The sequence below is a fragment of the Bubalus kerabau genome, chromosome 6 (genome assembly GCF_029407905.1).
Source record: "Bubalus kerabau isolate K-KA32 ecotype Philippines breed swamp buffalo chromosome 6, PCC_UOA_SB_1v2, whole genome shotgun sequence".
Lineage (NCBI taxonomy): Eukaryota > Metazoa > Chordata > Mammalia > Artiodactyla > Bovidae > Bubalus > Bubalus kerabau.
Genome location: NC_073629.1, coordinates 14,399,953 through 14,418,194, shown reverse-complemented (window position 1 = coordinate 14,418,194; position 18,242 = coordinate 14,399,953). Strand labels below are relative to the sequence as shown.

Here is an 18,242-nt window from a genome sequence, read left to right as displayed (position 1 = left end):
GAGTGGGTTGCCATGCCCTCCTCCAGAGATTCTTCCTACTCCAGGGACTGAACCCGTATCTCTTATATCTCTTGCATTAGCAGGCAGATTTTTTTTTAATCACTGAACCACCTGGAAAGCCCAAACACTGGCTGAACTTAAAGGTAACTGCATGCTCTATTTGTCTGTTTTTTTAGTTGTTTCAGTTGAAACAACTGCCCCTGTTATACCTTTTTAGCGAGATGTGGAAATGCTGGCTTGCCCTTTATCTTCAAATTTAAATCCCAACTCTAGACTTAACATTTGAAAAATTTTCTCATTGATGGAATTAAAGGAAGACTTGTCATGTTACCATTGCAGCCTGTTGTGGGTGTTTGAGCCAGTTCTCTGGATTTGAATTTTGGATGCCCCCAGATTCAAGATTCAAGCTGTGGGGCCTTGGGAATGTTAATTAATCTATTTATGCCTGTGTCCACACTTTTGGTTTATTATATATTTTTATCACATGCATATTTATTGTGTATATTCTTTATTTATTTGGCTGTGCCGGCTCTCAGCTGTGGCACGCAGGATCTTCAGTCTTCATTGCAGCATGTGGGATGTTTAGTCGTGGCATGCAAACTGCTAGCTGCGGCATGTGGGATCTAGTTCTCTGACCAAGGATCAAACTCAGGCCGTCTGCATTGGGAGTGCAGAGTCTTAGCCACTGGACCACCAGGGAAGTCCCATGTGTCCATTTTAATACTTTGGCCACCTGATGGGAAGAGCTGACTCATTTGAAAAGACTCTGATGCTAGGAAAGATTGAGGGCAGGAGGAGAAGGTGGCCACAGAGGATGAGATGGTTGGATGACATCATTGATTCAGTGGACATGAGTGTGAGCAAACTCTGGGAGTTAGTGAGGGACAGGGAAGCCTGGCTGCAGTCCACGGGGTCGCAAAGACACTGAACAACAACATAATACCTTCCTTATAAGGTGGTTGTGAGGATTAAATGAGTTAATACTTGTAAAGCACTGTGCATTGCCTAACACACAGCAGGTGACTATTATATGTATGAAGACTGCAAAAAGAAGAGCTTGACAAGTGTAAGCTATAGATTGGTGGGAAGTCATAAGAAGTGAGATTAGGAGGCTGGATGGGTGCAGTGGAAGAAAGGTGTGAGATGGCACTAATGAGTTTAATTGAGATAGGATAGACCTATGAGCACATGAAGAAATGTATAATTCCTAACAAGGGGTACAAATTAATACTCTGTTTACCTATAAATATCAAATTGGCAAAGCACTAGAAAAATGAAATTATCTATTGTGGGCAAAGAAGGATTCCATGAAACAAAAACTCTCACTGAGTGAATGAAATAAAAATTAATTTTTACTTTTTGGGGGACAATTTGGTACAATGAATAAAAAGTCTTAAAGAGGACATATCTCTTTTCCTCAAATTTATTGAAGTATGATTTACATATAACGTTATGTATATGTAATGTTTAATATATGTATTAAAAGTGTTTATTTAATTTTTTATATATTTGGCTGTGCCAGGGTGTGACATTCGAACTCTTAGTTGCAGCATGTGGGATCTAGTTCCCTAACCAGGGGTTGAACCCGGGACCCCTGCATTGGGAGCAAGGAATCTTAGCCACTGGACCACCAGGGAAGTCACAACTCTGTGTAAATTTAAGGTGTGCACTGTGATGATTTGATACACGTATATATAGTGAAATGTTTACCACAACAAGATCAGGTAACACATCCTTTCCTTCACATAAGGGTAACATTTTTGTTGTTGTTGTTATGGTGAGAACATAAAAGTTCTACTACAATAACATTGTCAAATATACTGTACACTATTGTTAACTATAGTCACCATGCTATATGTTAGATCCTTGGAGCTTATTTATCTTATATCTGCAAGTTTGTACCTTTGACTAACCTCTACCCATCCCCCAAGCCCCTGGTAACCACCATTCTGTTCTCTGTGTCTATGAGTTCAGTGGTGTTAGACTCCATACTTACACGGAATCATACAGTTTTGTCTCTGTCTGACGTTTCACTTAACATAATGCCCTTGAGTTTCATCCATGTCATTGCAAATGGCAAGATTTCCCTCTTTTTAATGACTGAATAATATTCCATTGTATTGCTCAAGTCTTTTGAGCCAGTAATTCCTCAAGGATGTTCATTGTAGCAGCATTGTTTATAGTAAGGAGCAGTTGGGAAAATACCTGATGATATGAAAGAGTTAATTGAGTTACAGTCCAGTTGTATCCTGGAATAGTGTTAGGTATCCTAGTTGTCTAAAACAAACAAGAAACACACAAATATTCCTCCATACATACACACACAGCTGCTAGGCAGTATTCCAAAATATTATAATATTTCTAGGAGATAGGATGACAGATTATCTTTCTGTCACCCAATTCCAAAGTGGGGGACTGGTAGGCTTCCTTCCACACACCAAGGAATTACCAGTTGTGTGCGTGTGTGCTAAGTTGCTTCAATCATGTCTGACTCTGTACGACCCTATGGACTGTAGCCCACCAGGTTCCTCTGCCCTTGGGATTCTCCAGGCAAGAATACTGGCGTGGGTTGCCATGTTATCTTCCAGGGGGTCTTGCTGACCCAAGGGTTGAATCTGCGTCTCTTATGTCTCCTGCATTGGCAGGTGGGTTCTCTACCACCAGCGCCACCTGGGAAGCCCAACACCCATCGAGTGTCCCATAATTTATTTCAATTCTGACACTATCTACCCAGAGATAGCATCAGGTTCCACAGGTTAAGGGCTCAGTCCCACAAGATTGCTCTCCACTTTAGATGCAAATTGCAAGTCCAGGTTGTCCTGACCTGTTGCAAGTCCTGTGTTCCTGACCGAGTGGCTATAAATCAGAGGTTCCCATTACCACTCCCCTCCCCCGCCCCCCTACCCCTACCCCCAACCCCTTGCCTTGCATTCTACTAATTTGCTAGAGCAGCTCATAGAACTTAGGAAAACAATTTACTTGCTAGATGACAGCCAGATGGAAGAGATGCCAAAGGCAACATGTGTGGGAAGGACCTTGGAGCGTCCATATTCTCTGAATGCCACTCTCCCCAAACATGCATGTGTTCAGCAACCCAGAAGCTCTCCAAACCATGTCTTTTCAGGGATTTATGGAGTCTTTATTACATAGGCATGATTGATTAAGTCATCGGCCATTGATGGTTGAACTCAATCTCTAGCCCCTCTCCTTTCCCTGGAGATAGTGGGAGCTAAGTGGGGAGACTGAAAGTTCTAACCCTCTAGTCATAAGGTTGGCTCCATTGGCAACCAGCCCCCATCCTTAGGTGTGGTCTAAAAGTCGCTTCATTAACATAACAAAAGACACACTTTTTGCTCTCATCACTTAGGATAGTCAAGGGTTTTAGGAGCTTTGTGCCAGAAACGGGACAAAGACTAAATATGTATTATTATAAATCATGATATCACACAGGTGATTTATATTATCTTTATGCTTTGTTTTTTCCAACTGTTCTGTAATAACTTCATTAAGAATAAAAACATCTCATATATATTTTAAATGATTTCAATTTTAATATAGGACAGCAGGGAAACAGCAATATTATCTGGTGAAGGAAAAGGGTAAATATGGTAATTTAGTTCTAGCAGCCGTTTGTGGAATGGGATGGATAAAACTCAAATATTCTGATGACTGCTTCTTTATGTACTTGAGGAGTTTCACTGGAAGCTTTTGGGGAGTCCTGCACAAGGCCTGACACACATGATGACCTTACCCACCTGCATCACAAGGAGCTGCTCCTGCCTGAAGCTCTTTGCTGGCAGGGTAGGTTCCCTGCCTGGGGGTTTCTGAGAAGCGGGCATGGCAGCTTCAGGGAGAGCCCAGCACGGCTGCCAGACTATTCTGATGCCTCACTAATCCTCACAGCTGGCAAGCACACAGCAGTCAGACTGGAGAGATTCTCCACCAAGATTGTAAGGACTCCAAGAAGAGGAGAGACCTAACCTTTTCTGAAAAGTAGGTTAGCATTAAGGACAGAAGTGAGAGTAGGGGACTTCCCTGGTGGTCCAGTGGCTAAGACTTGGAGATTCCAATGCAGAGGACTCGGGTTCAATCCCTGGTAGGGAACTAGATCCATATGTCACAACTAAGACCCAGCATAGCCAAATAATAAATAAATAAATATTAAAAAAGAAGAAGAAGTGAGAGGCTGAACGGCTATGTTGTGAGATAGGCTGAAGGCTGAAGCTGAAACTGGGAGTTCTAAAATAAGTATGTGGGGCAGGCAAAAATTCAGTTTTAAAGTGAATGAAGATGGAGGAGCAGAGATTCATTGGAGTAAAATGGGCACTGGATGAAAGGGACGGCTCTAATCAAACAAGAGGCAGTCCTGGGGTTCTCAGGTAGGTGAGGGAGAAGCCCTTGGCTGCATAGACTTTTCCTTATGGTGTTACGAGTCTTCAAGTTGGTGGCAGTGAGAAACAGGAAGAAGTCAGCAGAAGACCAGTCACCTGAGTGGAGTTGAGTGAAGGAAGAATATGGAGGCTATGGGTACAAAGATGGACAGTTAATAAAGAGCCATTGCTGTGCTAAGCAGATGGACCAAGCCAGCTAAGCCAGGTTAACACAGACAGCAAGGAGCACCCAAGTTGAGTCCATGGAGTTGAGGTGGTAGAGCTTAGCCCACAGGCCAGGGAAACACGTGGTCATGCCTGAGGAGTACCCAACACTGAGCAGTGATATGTGAGAATCCTGGCGGAGTGTGGGCAGCAAAGGCAGTGAGTACCACACTGGGAGGTTGGGAGCAACCTTGAGGCTGTCATCTTCAGGGGTTCACAGATTTTTAGAGCTGTGAAATTTCTTAAACATGACTCAGTGTGATGCCTCCTCCCTTTTTTTCCCTAGAAGAGAAAATGAAAGCCCAAAGAGATGATCATAAGTTGTCCATACTCTTTGAGACCCTTACCTTTTAGCTACATGACCGTATACTCCTATTTGTTACAAGGGAATTGACATTTAAGGAACTGGTCATATCTAAGATTCTGGAATCTTGTTCATAGTCTTTCTACATTTTGTGGACACTACCATCATCCTGCACAGTTTCAGGGTCAAGATAATGACTGTCCAATATTCAAGCTCTTTATGTCCTTTGACATTCTTATGTTCAATCCCTTTTCCTTTTACTCTGTAGCATCCACTTACTCTTATGGCCATATCATGGGCCTTATCATCACCTGATTCTTCCAGTACCCCTGGCTACAACTTCCTGCCCTATCATGCCTCCAGTTTTTCTAGTCAATTGTTCTAGATCTATGAAGTATCACTTCAATAACTCAGTTATCCATACTCCCAAATGCATTGCTTTCTTGCAAACATTAACCAAAGAGCAGCGCACCTGTTCCTCTTTTCTGACACTATATCTGTGCTGCTGAGGACTGCTAGGGAGTCATCCCAACATGAAATTTAACACCAGTACAGATTTATGGTCTCTTACAATGAATTCCTGTGATCTTGTGTGTTTCTGAGAGGTATCAAATCCTCCCCACTTCTCCACAGCAACTGTTGTAAACCTCCCCTCTTGCCTCAGGTGTTTTCCCCACTGTATCCCTTCCCACTCTTGTTTGATAAAACAAAAACAAAAAAAACAGTGTGGCATGTTAGGAGCTTAAAAATCACCACCCCCACCTTAAATTAAAAAAAAAGTAAAATCGGAACAAAATGCAAGATCAGGTTCTTAGATCTACCAAATAAGGGACATCACAAGGCAAATTGCTGCTCTACCCAATTAAAGAAATAGATACATAGATAAAGAGATGCATCTTACCAGAGCAGAAACCCACGAGCAGAAGCTTCCATTGGAACTAGAGTTGGGGTAGGAAAACCTGACCTATAGTTGATATATTGCTGCAGGCTCAGTGTGGGTGTCTATAAGTTAAAGACGCTAGGGGTGCACAGTCACGGGTGGAAGCGGGGCACTCATTTCTGTGAGTTTTGACTCAAGGAACTCTATCAGGTTCTCACAGTGAGTACTGGAGAAAAATCCCCTTGCGTCCTGGCAGAGGGTTAGGAGTCAGAAAAAGAGGCATTTTGAAATACATTAAGAGGATTTTCTAATCTGTCTTAATAACGTATGCCTTCAGGACAAACTATCTTACCAGGACTTACCCTACTGGGGCTTTATCAGAGCCTAACATATCTGGGGGGAAGGGAAAATACCCAATTGCAGCCCCCTTTAGGGAAGGGGAAAACTTGAGAAACACTGGTGAAGTTCATAGTCCAGGGCACAGGCTCACTAAAAGACAGAGACCTAATCTACAGAACAACTCCCCTTCTACCAGACCTTACTACTATGCTGCTAAAGACCTGTTTCCCTCAGTTTCTTTCACCCAGGACATCATGTTTGCCTTTCAACAAAAAACTACAAGGCATACTAAAAGACAAAAAGACACAGTTTGAAAAGATCAAATAAGCATCACAACCAGAGTCAGATATGGCAGGAATGTTGGAATTAGCAGACCAGGAATTTGAAAACTATGATTACTACGCTAAGGGCTTTAGTGGAAAAAAATAGAAAACAAGCAAGAACTGATGGATAACGTTTAAGCTGTGAGATGGAAGTTCTAAGAAAGAATTAAAAAAGAAATGCTAAAGATCAAAAACATTTTCTGTTATAGAAGTGAAGAAGACTTCTGATTAACTCATTAGTAGACTGAACTTAGCTGAAGAAAGAATCTCCAAGCTTGAGGATACAACAATAGGAAAGCAAAGAGGATAAAGACTGAAAAAGATGGGACAGAATGTTCAAGAGCTGTGGGAAAAATACAAAAATGTAACGTGCATGTAATGGGAATATTAGAAAGAGAAGAAAGAAATGTTTGAAGTAATAATGACTAACAGTTTCTCCAAATTAATGTCAGATACTAAACCAAGATCCAGGAAGCTCAGAGAACATCAAACAGTAAAATGCCAAAAAAGACTATATACATAGGCATATAATATTAAGCTTCATACAATCAAAGATAAAGAAAATATCTTGAAAGACGCTGAAGCTGTGATGGGGTGGTGGAGAATACCTTCCCTATAGAGGAGCAAAGATAAAAATGGTATACAACTTCTCAGAAACCATGCAAGCAAGAGGAGAGTGGAGTAAAATATTTAGTGTTAAGAGAAAAAACCCACCAGCCTACAGTTTGTATTTTGTGCACTGTAAAATATCCTTTAAAAATGAAGGAGTGCCGCTGCAGGGGGCCCAGATTCAACCCCCGGAGTGGCAGGGGGCACTGAGATCCTACAAGCTGCATCGTGTGGCCAAAAAAAAAGAAAGAGACAGAGAAATAAAGACATTTTTTGCCATTAGACTTGCCTTGGAAGAAATGTTTTTAAAAGTTCTTCAGAGTGAAGGAAAGTAATATAGGTCAGAAACTCTAATCTATAAAAAGAAAGAAGAGTATTGGAGAATGAGTAAGTGAAGTGAAATAAAAACTTTTAGTTTTCTTATTCTTAATTGATCTAACAGGTAACATTTTGTTCAAAATAATAGTAATAGCAACAATGTATTTGATTATTATAGATGCATATGCACACAAGAATATGTATATATGTGCTTATGTGTAAGAGAAATGAATGACAGTCATGATAAAGGGGACAGGAGAGAGGGATTAGGAATATTTTATGGTTACGAGGTACTTCCTGTGTATATTTGAAAGTGGACTTGGATTAGTTGTAAGTATATATTGCAAACTCTAGGGCAACAGTTAAAAAATGTAGAAAAAGAAATACAACTGATATGCTAAGAGAAGAGAGAAAATGAAACGATATAATAATAAGATGTTTAATTAAAACCGCAAAAGGCAAAAAAAATGTGGAAGACAAAAATAGGAACAAAGGACAAGGATATCAAATAGAACAGCAACAAATATGGTAGATATTAACCTGACTATATTAATAATCACTCTAAACGTCAATGACCTAGACACACTAAGAAAGACAGAGATTGTCAAAGTGGATCAAAGAACAAGACCCAGTATGTTATCTACAAGAAACCCACTTTAAATATAAAGACATATATAAGTTAAAAGTAAATGAAGAAGATTCTCTTCCTTGCCTGTTGTATATATCTTGTTAACAATTAAATATTTTTTATGTAAAAAGTAATAGATGGAGAAAGACATGCCATGCAAATACTAATCAAAAGAAATTAAACATAGCTATACTAATTTCAGACAAAGTCAACTTCAGAGCAAGGAAAGTATCAGGGATAAAGAAGGGCATTACATAATGATAGAGGGGTCAGTATCCCAGAGAGCTGTAATGATCTTTGTGTGTATGCATCTATCTAAGTACATAAGGCAAAACCCAATATGACTGCAAAGAGAAATAGATGAATCCACTGTTGTAGTTGAAAACTTTAATTCCCCTCCATCAGAAATGGCCAGATCCAGCAGGCATAAAATCATTAAGGACATAGTTTAATTCAACAGTGTCATCAATCAACTGGATGGAACTGACACCTATAGACTATTTCATCCAACAAGAGCAGATTATATATCCTTCTCTAGCTCATGGAACATCCACTAGGGTAGACCACATTATGGGCCATAAGACCCATCTTAACAAGTTTAATAGAATAGAAATCAAACAGTATTTGCTCTCACACACCAATAGAATTAAACTAGAAATCAACAACAGAAAGATAGCTGGAAAATCCCAAAACACTTGGAAACTTAACAACGTACTTGTAGATAACAAAAAGTTAAAGGAGAAATGTCAAGGTAAATTAAAAGATATTCTGAACTAAATAAAAATACAATTTATCAAAATTTGTGGAGTAAAGCAAAAGCAGTGCTTAAAGAGAAATTTATAGCATTGAATACATTTATTAGAAAAGACAAAAGATCTAAAATCAATAATCTAAGCTTCCACCTTAGGAAACTAGAAAAAGAGGAGCAAATTAAATTCCAAATGAGAAGAAGCAAACAAATACAAATTAAAGCAGAAATCGAAAACAAGAAATCAATAAAGAAAATCAATGAAGCCAAAATCTGTTTCTCTGAAATGATCAATAAAATTGACAAGCCTCTAACAAGGCTAAGGAAAAAGTGAGATGATACAAGTTACTAATATCAGAAATGAAAGAGGGGACATCATCTCATAACTCATGGGCATTAAAAGGCTAATAAAGGAGTATTATGAATAGCTCTATGCCCATAATTAGATGAAATGAACAAGTTCTTTGAAAGGTCCAATCTGCCAAAACTCATACAAGAAGAAATAGACAATCTGAATAGGCCTGTATCTTTAAAAAAAATTGAACCTTATAGGGTTTTGGTAACAATTTAATGGTTTATAACTATGAAGTTACTGGAATATTAGCTGGTATATAGTAGCATAGGATAGTTATTGTTATACTATTAATATAAGGTCATGAATGTAGGGTCAATATATATCTTGTTTATTGTCTAGTGATGTTCTGGGACCAGCTTGAACTGACTCATAAGAACCAACTGTGCCCATTTTATCCGAATTCCATAGTCAGAGATGTCATAGAGCTTGATATTGACTATGGTGGGAGTATTTACACCCCTGTAATTTGGCTAATGCGTCAAATCAGGGATTTTTTTTTTTTTGAGAGTTGGTTTACTGGTATGCCATTATTTAGCCAATGCCTGGCACTTAGTTGGTACTCAGTAAATATTTGTTCAGTGAATAAACATATGACCCCATTATTTCATTAAGGTCTCTTCAGCACACCTTGAACGGTATAAGGCTCAGTGTGGAATTTCTTATCACAGGAGACCCTTGCTGAGTGCATTACCGGGGTATTACTTTTGACAAAAGGGAAGAGGGACACAAAACAGGAAGACCATCCAAGGAGACTCATTCTGAGGAACTGTGCTGGTCTAGGGTCTCAGAGTCAGCATCCAGGATCTGTGTGCAGAAACTGCTGTAAGGCTGCTATTTGGGTTTGGCAGTCTTGAGGTATCTGCGAGGATGTCCGAGTGAGTGAGAGAAGGTCAGGCGGCTCAGTGTGTGTACTAGGCTAATGAGAAAATGATGTGTGGAATTGATATTAGATGTGGAAGAGCCCTTGACTGTGAGGGCCCATGAGAAGGCAGGGATGGGACTGGGGTGTGGAAAGGGAGGGCAGGAAGGAGGCAGGCTCTTGCTGAAGAGGATGCCTTTTAGAAGGCTGTTGGGGGGAGGCTTCAGTGTGGGACCCTCTGGGTATTGTAAGCAGGTATAGATCATTATTCATTCTAATTGTCATTTCCCTTTCCCCAGTCTCCTTTCTTCTGTAAAATGATAGTAAAACTTGATCCTCCCCCAATGAGTATGTACTGGTGGGATGTGGGTTTGGAGAAGGGAAGGTATGCCACATATTTGTCATTATAATTATTAGTAGTATAGCAGGGAGAAGGCAATGGCACCCCACTCCAGTACTCTTGCCTGGAAAATCCCATGGACGGAGGAGCCTGGTGGGCTGCAGTCCATGGGGTCGCTAAGAGTTGGACACGACTGAGCGACTTCACTTTCACTTTCCACTTTCATGCATTGGAGAAGGAAATGGCAACCCACTCCAGTGTTCTTGCCTGGAGAATTCCAGGGATGGAGAAGCCTGGTAGGCTGCAGTCCATGGAGTCGCACAGAGTCGGACACAAATGAGGCGACTTAGCAGCAGCAGCAGCAGTACTATAGGATAGTGTAATAGTTTCACCACAAAAATGCCATTATTGCTTTGCACCTTATAACAATAACGCATGCTTTAACAATCGTTATTTGATCTTCCTACTTGATCCTATGATGTAGTTATGGCAGATTTTACCTTAAAATTTGTTTACTCTTAATATAAGTAATTCAATCTTGTAGTTTAGAAGAATTGCAAGTATAAAATATTTGCAGCCACTGGACTTGCCTTCTGCGATGGCTCACACCCTATCTGTGGAGTTTTTTTCTCTCTAAATAAATCCAATTCTTATCTAAAAAAATAAATAAAAATAAAATATTTGCAGTAAAAAGTCTATTTTCGCATCTGTCCTCCAGCCACTCATTTTCTTCTCCCCAAATAAGTAACCTTTGATATTAGTTCTTGTTTATTTTTCCAGACATTCAAATGAGTTGACCTAAAACAAAGAGTCTGCTAGCTATCTGGCCAGCAAAGATGGATTTATTCAGGATCAGCAGAGAATTGCAATTCAGGGTTCATAACCTTGGTGAGCCATCTGCAAGTCCCCCCATGGCAAGGGAAAGAGAACACTTTTCAGAGAGAGGAAAAGGAAGTTGGGAGAGCTATGGTAAACAAAAACTCCATAGCTTTTCATTGGCTAAGTTACTTCCAGGAAAGAAGAGGGGTCTTTCTTCTTCCTGCTGGGCTCTGCTACTATCAGAGGGAGTAAGAGCTCCCCCTTCTGGTCTTCCTGCTCTATTTAATTGCGATTTCTATTAATTAATTTTTTACAAATGCCTAATCAAGTAAACATGGATATTATTTCTCCCTTTTAGATAAATAATAACGTCCCATGCATACTACTATGTCTCAGAGGCATTTCGACATCAGTACACAAGGTTCTTCTTTCTTTCTGTCTTCGCACAGCATTCCGTTTTATGGATGTACTATAATTTGTTGGTTTAACGCTGCAGGCGGACATTTCGGTTGCTTCCATTATTTTGCTTTTGAAACCATGCTGCATCGAATTCCCTTGTAACATGCACCAGTGCCAGTTTATCTGTATTGTCCCTGTTTCATAGATAGGACAGCTGGGGCTCATGGTGATGCGGTGACGTGTCCAAGGTCACAAACGAGCATCGAAGCAAGTTCCATGACCCAGGCACAGTGAGAGTTTTCTTCTACCATGTGGAGCCTGGATTTTAGTTCAACATTCGTCGCATCATGCTGCCACAGCCAAGTCTTCCCTAGACGCTGGCATGCAGAGATGGGGAAAGACCTATTTGATCCTGCTGACGGGATCAAAATTAGCTTCTGAGCAAAATCCTAAAGGATGGGGAGGAATTAGCTTAAGCAGTGGGCAAGACAGGGCTTTTTCAGTCCGTGGGACAAACAAGCACCCAAATCCCCAGGGCACAAGCAGTTCAGTGCCAGCAGGATGTTAAGTGGGTGGCGGGAAGCAGCTACAGAAGAAGTGTCTGAGTTTCTGATGGGTGCTAGTTCCTAGATTCCAGGCTGTACTGAACTTGGACTTGGTTCTTTAGGTCTCAACTTGGAGTGGATGGGATTTCTGTGAGAAGATTAACTTTCATGTCTTAACTTTAATGATAATATAAAAAGAGAGAGAGAGAGATGACCATGTGCTGGATTATGTGGGTGGTGCTTAATAACCTATATTGCCAAATGACTCCAGCGTCTGCATTCGCCTTTGTCTTTGTGATGAGCTGGCATCCAGTAGTGCTGCTTTAATTGTCTCAGCCAATGAGACGAGAACAGAGGAGGACTCAGTATGTAAATGATGCGTTTGTGCCTCCAGGAGGCCGAACGTCCTCCCAGCAGGCTGAGTGAACAAAGGGCTAGCAGAAGTTCCAGCAGAGAAAAGTGGTGGGAGAAGTGAGTGACTGCATGCCTGCCAAGCTCCAGAGACCCTGTGCTGGAGGGATCAGTTCCACAGTCACATTCTGTGCAGCAATTGGTTTCAGCAGACATCATCTGTCACAATAAATTAACGTTATTATTTTAAGATGCATTGGGTGTATAGTTTGGTTTCTATTTAATTGGTTAATTGCCATTATTTTTATAGCTTTATGTGCCGTAAGTATGTATTTATATCTAGTTTTAAGCCTATATCTACTTAAATGACCTAATCATACAGATAAATTACCATTGCTGGGGGTACAGAAGCCTTTTTTTCCTTTTAGGGGAGCCACTGAAGGGTTTTGAGTCACATGATTAGACTGGCTTTTTAACAGAACATCCTGGCAGTATGGATTATGGACTGGAAAGAGACAAGCTTAGATTCCCTAAGAGGCCTGTGGGGGCCTAAACTAGGTCAGTGCAGCATTGTCTAGAAAAGAATAGATTTGAGAAATGTTTAGGAGGTGGAATGGGAGGATTTGGTGGCTGACTCGGGGTAGAAAATGAGGAAGAAGAAAGCATGGCCTGACACTCTGTAATTTCTACTTGAGTGTAATTGGCTTTATTGTGGTATCATTAACTATTAATAAAGTTAGAAACCGAGAGTAAAAGGGATTGAGAAGCAGCACTGGATGATGAGACAAAGAATTCCATCTGGGGCACGATATGTGTGAGTTGCCTATGGGACAGTCAGGCAGAGATGCTTGGTGGGCAGCTGGACCAATGAGCCTGAAGCTTGAGTCAGAGGTTGGTGCTGGCTGTGGAGGTGTGGTGGTGGTTAAGACAAGGAGAGAAGACACAACTGAAACCATCTAGGAAGCGTGTGTAGGATAAGCAGAGCTGTGGCTGGTGTTCTGGAGGACACTGGAGGTGGGGGTGCAGAGGGGAGCCCAGAAAGAAGTTTGAAAAGGAACAGTCTTAGGGATGGGAGAGTTGCAGCGGATGGATCTTAGCGACTAATGGAACAAAGGGCTGTCAACAATGTTGCATGCAGAAGAGAAGAATAAGATGAGGACCAAAGTGTGGTCACTAGATTTAGTGATATGAAAGTCACAGATAAATATGGCACCAGTTCCCTTCCTAAGCCCCAGCACAGCCTTGGAACCCTTCTCAGCTGTGTGCTTCCTCACAGTGGCCCCGGTCAGTTAACTGGAGCTGGCACAAGAGTTGACACCTGCCGGACCTTCCTTGTTGGGTTAGGATTACATCACTGGGGAGACAATCCATTCCTAGGACTGGAGGAAAAGACCAAGGCAGGGGAGGGAAGCCCTAGGGGGAAGTGAAGTAGACTGAGAGGAAGAGAGCAGGGAATAGGTACGAGGAGGTTTAGAATAGATGCTAAGAGCTGATGTGGGGCCATCAAGAGATTTGTGCGGGCCTAGATGAGGTTGGACAGGGCAGCTTCATGGCAGCACCCTGCCCTGCAGTTGTGGGATTTTCTCCATCAGTCCATGGCAAGCTGGGGGTAGGAAAAGTGAATGGGATAGATTACTAATACATAGGAGTTGATACCCAGAGTCTGTGGCTCCAAGTGACCCAGGATGACTTATTCTTGATGACCTTTGAATCCTCAACTGAGAAACAGATGGGTTGGATGGATGCTCTGTCTGGCTTCATTTCTGATTTCCTGGCAATGTTCGTGGGTCTCATTCCATGTGGATGCAAAACCTCTGGCCCAGAGACCAAATCTCACCCACTGCTTGCTTTCCTCAGGCTGAACCCTCAGGTAATTACTGCTGAGCTCACTCAAATTTTCCCTGATGGGTTGCTGTGACTGGTCTGAGCCTCTGAAAGGGTTAGAGCAAAGCAATGAAAGAATTAAAAACAGTATTAATTAGTGATAGTATTAACATTTCAAATGGAATTAACATCTCCCAGCCAGGTGACCAGATAAATTACTTTTGTAGGTAATTATGATAAACACTTAACACTAAATGAGATAAGTGATACCTTGCCTGGCAGCTGGAACATTGTCTTCCTCTCTTTCCTCAAAACCTTCTGAAAAGCTCTCTTTTTGGCTAACTCTATTTTCTACCTTCATCCTTTGCCAGCCATAATATGTAATATAAACTATTTTGGGGCTTCCCAGATGGTGTTAGTGGTAAAGAACCTGCCTGCCAATGCAGGAGACATAAGAGACACAGGTTCCATCCCTGGGTCGGGAAGATCCCCTGTAGGAGGGCATGGCAACCCACGCCAGTATTCTTGCTAGGATAATCTCACGGACAGAGGAGCCTGGCGGGCTATGGTCCATAGGGTCACAAAGGGTCGGACACAACTGAAGTAACTTAGCACGCACACAAACTATTTTTAAAATATTATATTAGTGAGGCTGCCTTTGTTCCCGGGTTTAAAGCAGGAGAGTCCAAGTTATAAATAGCATATGAACATAAAAATGTTCAGTTTCCTCACCATTTACTAAAAACATACCAAAGAAGACAGTAATGATGCAACAGTTTGGTCTTATTAATCAAAGTGGGGGAAGGCGGGGAGAGGTCCCAGGGGCTAGAACTCATCCTTTGCAGCTGACATCATAGACCAGCATTCGAGGCAGGATTATGGAGCCAGATGGCTTGGATTTGAACCTGGCTCTGCCACTTGCCAGAAAAATGGCCTTAAACAGGTTGTTTTACCTCGTTATGCCTTGGTGTCCTGTAAAATGGGATGATAATAGTACTTACCTCCTAAAACTATTGTGGCTTTTGGATGAACTGGTGTATCTGAAGCTCTTATGATACAGTTGGCTCATAGTAAGAAGTATGTAAATGTGACTTTTAAAAATATTCTAATCTTTTTTTAGAGGACGGTTGAACAATAGGTATTGGAATGTCAAAATCCTTGACCCAGTTATTTCACTCTCGGGAATGAATCTCAAAGAACGAATTTAAGGGGGAAAAAAAAAAAGATTAAAACTATGGACAAAAGTTTTGCAACGATTTTACTTACAAAGCAAATAACGAGAAACAACCCAAAAAGTCACCAAAAGGGTAATGGTAAAATCGGTGTTGTAGCGACGTGGTAGAACAGTCTGCCCTGGTGAAGATTTGTTGTTGCTGTTCAGTTGCTCAGTCATGTCCGATGCTTTGCAACCCCACCGACTGCAGCACAGGCTTCCCTGTCCTTCACTGTCTCCCGGAGAGGACTCAAACTTATTTCCACTGAGTCGACGATGCTGTCCGACCATACCATCCTTTGTCGCCGCCTTCTCCTGTCCTCAATCTTTCCCAGCCTCAGGTTAAGGTGGGTGACATTAATTACAAATGTATTGTTCAGTTGCTAAAATGCGTCCGACTTTTTGTGACCCCATGAACTGCAGCATGCCAGGCTTCCCTCTCCTTCGTCGTTTCCCTGAGTTTGCTCAAACTCGTGTCCACTGAGTCAGTAATGCCATCAACCATCTCAACCTCTGTCGCCCCTTCTCCTCGTGCCCTCAATCTTTCCTGAATGCATAGCATAGTGAAGTGTTTATGAAGTAATATTTGATGAAAAAAGCGATCACAGAATTATATATCTGTTTTGATAATTTTATAAACAATCGACACATGTTGCTTGTGCTTTTGGAGATTAGAAAGGACTTCTTAAGGTTTACCTTTGGGCATTTTAATTAATTAATTAATTAAAGTGGAAACAAGTTTATTTAAAGAGATACACATTCCCTAGGGAGAATGAAGTTCGTTTCAGAAAGTGAGAGTGGCTTACTTTCAGGTATTTTAAAGTAGGTTGAATATCAAACAAAATTCATGTTTACATTAGGTGTCGAGCGTGTATGCAGAAACCTTGCCTCTCAAGTGCTCGGTACTCAGTCACCTACCGTGACTGCCAAGCCCTGACAACACCACCCCACCCTCCTCTCCGGGCCGGCCACCTACCTTCTGCGCAAGGCACTGATTCGGCCACACTGTCTGTGATCCTTCACAGACAGAAGCGCCTTCAGTGCGCCTCCGAACATGGCAGCACCGTGTTTGGCACGTAGTGAGCATTTAAGAAATGTTTGTTGAATTATACACACGTGTTCATATGTGTGTGTATAAACGTATACGGTATTTGAATTTTTTTCTCCTGTCTTGGTCAGGGTCTTCATTAGCAGGGAAAAAAGGGAGAGGACAGGGATTATCCTCATTGCCAGAAATGATTCAGGGCAGCAAGCACTTTTTGTTTTTATGTCTTCGAGGCCTCTTCTATATGCTAATCAAGTGTTCTAGCGACGAAACATCTTCCCTTTAACAGTATGTGTTGTATCACCCCGAGAAAACCAGCCTTATGGGGACACGCATTAGCACACATCAGGCAAGCAGAGGGCAGCCCCGGACAATATGTAATCATGCGCCAAAACGCACACAGCAAGGAACGTGTCTGCTGCTGTGGCTTGGGAATCCCCCGTGGCCCGTGGCCCAGCTCTAGGGCTCAGAGCCCGCACCGCAGCGGTCTGCACTCCATCCCCAGTCAGGGGACCAAGGCCCACAAGCTGCAAGGCACAGTGGAGAAAAGTGAAGAAAGACGTATTTACAAAACAGACATAGACTCAAGACAAAGAAAACTGACTTATGGCTACCAAAGGGAAACGGAGGGATAAACAAGGATTTTGAGATTAAAAGATACACACTACTATATAGAAAATGGATACCAAACAAGACGTACTATACGGCACAGGGAACTCTATTCAATATCTTGTAATAATCTAGAATGGAAAAGAATCTGAAAAAGAATTATATATATATATATATACTGAAAAAGAATATATATATATAATGGAATCATTTAAATTTGTAAACATTCTAAGCAACATTGTAAATCAACCATGTAAAAAAAATGTAAAAATCAACTGTAATTCAATTAGAAAAAAATCACACAGAAATAACTTAAAAAACTTCCCTGTTAATATATAATATGCTCTTATTTCTAAGGAATTTTAAGGGCCTCAAGTCTCAGTCCAAGTGATTATGGTGAGATGGAAAGAGCATTAACTGATAATTAGGAAATTTATATTCTAAATTTGGGTCCTCTACATGTATGATTTTGAACAAGTCCCTTCTTCTCTCTGGGCCTATAAAATTAGAGAGTTGAACTGGATGATCTCAGAGGTCCCTTCTGGCTATTAATGTGTGGTTCATGAAGTCTGGGAGTCCTGACACCCTAAAACTCTGCCGGAACCCAGGCGTGCTTCTGTCACTGCGTCTGGTGTGACAAGCCCAGGAGCCTGGGTCAGGGGCGGTTGGTGAGCTCACTTTGCTGCATCTCAGCCCAGTTCCCACTCCTAGAAGAAGGTTGAGTAGCTGCTTGGTGCTCTTCCCAGGGGAAGCCTGACAGCCCCAGAGGGCCAGAGGGTGTGATGTCTAGGGTTGATGGCTGCAGCAGATTGTACCAGAGGAATCGACAATCTGCCCTCTGTTTTCCCATTAGATTTGTGGATCCTTTAGTGAACAGTCCATGGCTTGCAAATGGGATTGCTATCTTGCAACTCTCTTCCTTCCCTAAGAAGACTCCAAGGTGCTCATCACCGGCTCCTGGCGGGCTTTACTCATTCAGCCTAGTAGGGAACTCTAAGCCCTTCTGATCGCGATCCTTGATTCTGGCCACCAGAGGGCACTCCTGCAATGTGGACATCAATAGTTCTCCTGGCGTTGGTGGAGCCAGGGTCCCGTCTTAGGACATCTGGACTTGCTAAAGCCATTCTTAAGTGATTCTC

At 41.7% G+C, this 18,242-nt stretch overlaps 2 protein-coding genes across 2 annotated transcripts in view; one reads left to right on the top strand and one right to left on the bottom strand.

Annotated features, from left to right (window-relative positions):
• ETV3 (ETS variant transcription factor 3) overlaps positions 1-18,242 on the bottom strand; it is a 71,680-nt gene that overhangs the window by 8,299 nt on the left and 45,139 nt on the right. The window lies entirely within an intron of this gene.
• Positions 15,512-18,242, top strand: part of LOC129654589 (uncharacterized) — a 32,840-nt gene continuing 30,109 nt past the window's right edge. Inside the window, exon 1 of the transcript XR_008715528.1 lies at positions 15,512-15,796. The gene's annotated coding sequence lies outside the window, so the exon portion shown is untranslated. The remainder of the gene's footprint in view (positions 15,797-18,242) is intronic.